Source organism: Oryctolagus cuniculus, chromosome X (genome assembly GCF_964237555.1).
Source record: "Oryctolagus cuniculus chromosome X, mOryCun1.1, whole genome shotgun sequence".
Lineage (NCBI taxonomy): Eukaryota > Metazoa > Chordata > Mammalia > Lagomorpha > Leporidae > Oryctolagus > Oryctolagus cuniculus.
The window spans coordinates 38,096,713-38,101,369 of record NC_091453.1 but is presented as its reverse complement, the minus strand read 5'-3'; the positions used below and the strand labels follow the sequence as shown (position 1 = coordinate 38,101,369).

Below are 4,657 nucleotides of genomic sequence, written 5' to 3'. Positions count from 1 at the left end.
GCTCTCTGCTATGGCCAGGGAGTGCAGTGGAGGATGGCCCAGGTGCTTGGGCCCTGCACCCCATGGGAGACCAGGAAAAGCACCTGGATCCTGGCTCCTGCCATCGGATCAGTGCGGTGCGCCGGCTGCAGCGGCGGCCATTGGAGGGTGAACCAACGGCAAAGGAAGACCTTTCTCTCTCTGTCTGTCTCTCTCACTGTCCACTCTGCCTGTCAAAAAAAAAAAAAAAAAAAAAGATTGTTGGATATGTTGCTTTTGATTGTTACTTAAACAAACCCCCGATTCTAGCAGGATTGCTAAATTGCTGAAGCTGTTCAGTTTTCTATTAGACTGTCTTCCGTGCTGGCCATACCTTATCCAAGTAGTTTTTTTTTTTTTTTTAATTTTTTAATTGTTGTCAGGCAGAGTGGACAGTGAGAGAGAGAGAGACAGAGAGAAAGGTCTTCCTTTGCCGTTGGTTCACCCTCCAGTGGCCGCCCCGGCCAGCACGCTGCGGCCGGCGCACCACGCTGATCTGAAGGCAGGAGCCAGGTGTTTCTCCTGGCCTCCCATGGGGTGCAGGGCCCAAGCACTTGGGCCATCCTCCACTGCACTCCCTGGCCACAGCAGAGAGCTGGCCTGGAAGAGGGGCAACCGGGACAGAATCCGGTGCCCCGACTGGGACTAGAACCCGGTGTGCCGGCGCCGCAAGGCAGAGGATTAGCCTAGTGAGCCGCGGCGCTGGCCTTCCAAGTAGTTTTCTCAGTGTAGAAACATCACTCTGCCTCCATCCCTGCATCAGCAGCAACACCATCATCTGGAACTTCTTAGAAAGCAAATTATCAGTCCCCACCTCAGATGTACAGAATCTGTAACTAGCATTCTATGCTTTAACAAGCTAGGTGACTCGAATGCATGCTAAAAGTTGAGGACTATTCATTGCTTTAGCCAAGGAAGCCAAAAGATGGTTGCCAGTGACAATGGAGGTTATGAGTCTCTTCCTTTAAGGCCAAGAGGAAAAAGAAAACTGCTCACCATTCCCAGCAGGATTCCCAAGGCTCACCCTAACTGGCTTGCTTAAGTCACAAGTGCTCTGCTGAATAATGTCGGTGATCAGAAGAACTTGGAGTAGGAGCAACGTATCCTAAAATACATGGGCTATGAGTGGGAAGAATGGATACACAAATAAAAATCTAGTGATTACTACAAAGGAAAAGGTGGGGATGCATGTTGAGAAGGCACTATCAAAGGCCACAGCATTCAATCAAGCATTAGACGCATGTTCTATTTTAATATATGTTGCCAGATTATACCCTCGAAAGATTGCACTAATTAATGATCTTCCCAGCAGTACACGAAAAATATGTTTCCTAATGTCATCACTAGCCCTGTGTGTAATCAGAAATCAAAATATTTCCCAATCTGGCATGTACATATGGTGTTTTATTGTTTTGATTTGTATTTCTTTAACTGTGGATGAGGTTAGACAGCATTTCGAATCTCTGTTATGTATTTACCTTCCTTTCTAAACTATTTGCTTATTCCTGAGCTCACTGACTATCGGATTTTGCCTTTTTCATACCGTTCTTCTTAGAGAATTACTTATTTGAAAGATAGAATGATAGAGAGGGAAATTATATATATATATATATATATATATAGAGAGAGAGAGAGAGAGAGAGATCTTTCATCCACTGGTTTACTCTCCAAATGGCCATAATGGCTGGACTGGGCCAGGCTGAAGCCATGAGCTCAGAGGTGCATCCAAATCTCCATGTGGGTGGCATGAGCCTGAGCACTTTCGGCTGTCTTCTGTTGACTTTTAGTAGCAAGCACTAGAACCTGTGCTCCGATATGGGATGCCAAATTCACATGCACCAACTTAGCTCACTGTGCCACAATACCTGCTCCCATATAGATTTTTCTGAAATCTTTGTAACTTTAAAAAAAGAAACAAACAAAAACTAGCCCTTTGGCATGTGTGAGGGTATTTCAAAAAGTTCATGAAAATGAAATTAAAATATAAGTTTATTTTGGTGCAAAAAAACTTGAAAGCCATGCATAGATTTTTCATAGAATATATCTTCCTTCCTTCCTTCCTTCCTTCCTTCCTTCCTTCCTTCCTTCCTTCCTTCCTTCCTTCCTTCCTTTCTTGGCAGAGTTAGTGAGAAAGAGAGAGAGACAGAGACAGAAATGTCTTCCTTCCGTTGGTTCACCCCCCAAATGGCCGCTATGGCTGGTGCCACGCAATCCGAAGCCAGGAGCCAGGTGCTTCCTCCTGGTCTCCCATGCAGGTGCAGGACCCAAGCACTTGGGCCATCCTCCACTGCCTTCCCGGGCCACAGCAGAGAGCTGGACTGGAAGAGGAGCAACCGGGACAGAATCCAGTGCCCCAACCGGGACTAGAACTCAGGGTGCCGGCACCACAGGTGGAGGATTAGCCAAGTAAGCCATGGCGCCGGCCCATAGAATATATTTTCTATGAATGTTTTATAGACCCCTTATATGTTGGAAATATGTTTTCTAAGTTTTGTCTTTTCTATTTTTAACTTTATTTAGAATTTTATTTCAGAATAGTTTTAAATTTACAAAACAAAAATTCTGGGGCAATAATACAACGAATTCACATATATTCTCACCCCATTTCTCCATTAATATCATATTAGTATCTGTCACAATTAATGAATGTTTATGATTTTTTTGCATCACAAAACTCTGACCTTTTAAGTAGTCAAATTCACTAATATTTTCCTTATGATACCTGAGTTTAAAATGGCCTTCACTGGGGCCAGCTTTGTGGCATAACAGGTTAAGCTGCCACCTGCGACACTGGCATGCCATATGAGCGCCAGTTTGAGTCCCAGCTGCTCCGCTTCTGATCCAGCTCCCTGCTTATGGCCTGGGAAAGCAGCGGAAGATGGCACAAGTCCTTGGGCCCCTGCACCCACATGGGAGACCTGGAGGAAGCTCCTGGCTCCTGGCTTTGGCCTGGCTCAGCCTTGGCCATTGCAGCCACTTGGGGAGTGAACCAGCAGATGGATGATCTTTCTGTCCCTCTATCCCTGTGATTCTGACTTTCAAATAAAAAAACTAAATTAAAAAAAACAGTTTGCAGTTATACTACATTTTGTGGCAATACTGATATTATCCTGCTGAAAGAAGCTGTGTTACTCATTTTCGATTTTGCCTAAAATGCAGGTAAAATCATGACAGACTGACATGAACAATTCTGAATAAAAAAGAAGTAAAAAAATCTTAAAAAATATAAAAGGGCCTTCCCCATTCCTAGAATACAAATAAGTACATTCATATTTTAATCTGGAATTGTGTTTTTACTTCTGGTCCATCTAGAACTATATTTTGGCCAAAAACAATGAGATAAGCATACTTCCACTTTATCATCTACTGTGGAAGAAGCCCTCTTACTCTCCACTGATTTCAGTTGCTATGTTTATCATAAATAAAATTATCTTACGCTGGGGCCGGCGCTGTGGAGCAGTAGGTTAATCCTCCACCTGCGGCACCGGCATCCCATATGGGCACCAGTTCAAGTCCCGGCTCCTCCTCTTCCAGTCCAGCTCTCTGCTATGGCCTGGGAAAGCCATAGCAGTCCTTGGGCCCCTGCAACCTCGTGGGAGACCTGGAAGAAGCTCCTGGCTTTGGATTGGTGCAGTTGCGGCCAATTGGGGAGTGAATCATCGGATAGAAGATCTCTCTCTCTGTTTCTCCCTCTCACTGTCTGTAGCTCTACCTCTCAAATAAATAAATAAAATCTTTAAAAAAAATTATCTTATGCTTTGTGAATCTACTTATGCAATCCATTTTTCCTCATTGGCCTAATTTTTCTTTACTAAACTGGATCATTTTATCTTTGTAGTATTTTAAATGTCTGACAGAAATTGTCTTCTATCATTTTAATTTTTACAAATGTTCTGGTTATTCTCTCATGGTTTACTTTTTCAAGTGAATATCATAATCATTTGCCAACTCAGAAAACCTTTCAAAGTTGGGGCTGCTAGAAGATGGGCATTTGGCCTAGTGGTTAAAATGCCTGTGTCCATATTGGAGCACCTGGGTTTGATGCCCAGCTCCAACTCCTGGCTCCAACTTTCTGCTAATGCAGACCCTGGCAGGCAGTGGTTCTGGCCCAAGTAATTGGAGAATGAACCAGTGGGAGAGAGAAATATCTCTTGCCCTTCTCTCGATAGATAAATGATAGATAGACAGATAGATAGATGATATAGAAACAGATATAAATATAGATGTCTCTGTGTATGTGTGTGTGTATCTGTCTCTTAAATTACAAGTAAAATTTGAAATTCTGAGCCTCCATTCCAGACATAGTGAAGTACATTTTTTCAACTTAATATTTTCTTTATTATTTCTTAAGATAAAATTTTTGATTTATAATATAACCAAAGGTTTAATGGCTCTGCTAAGTAGAGAGTTCAACAAACCAAAAATAAAAAGATCATATTCCAGCAGAAAAATAGGCAAGGGCTATAAACAATAATCAAATTAAAACATGTTCAACTTCACTCACAGAAAACAAATTTCAAAATATAGTGAAACATGTTTTAAAAATATAATATTCTTGGGGCTGGTACTGTGGCATAGTGAGTAAAGCCACTACCTGTGGCATCAGCATCCCATATGGGTGCTGGTTCAAGTCCTGGCT

General features: G+C 42.6%; 1 non-coding gene across 1 annotated transcript; it reads left to right on the top strand.

Moving 5' to 3' along the window:
- The first annotated feature begins 3,080 nt into the window (after positions 1-3,080).
- Positions 3,081-3,208, top strand: LOC127485037 (small nucleolar RNA SNORA69). The gene has a single exon (XR_007912238.1). It is a non-coding gene; the product is annotated as a small nucleolar RNA SNORA69 (small nucleolar RNA).
- The last annotated feature ends 1,449 nt before the right edge of the window (positions 3,209-4,657 follow it).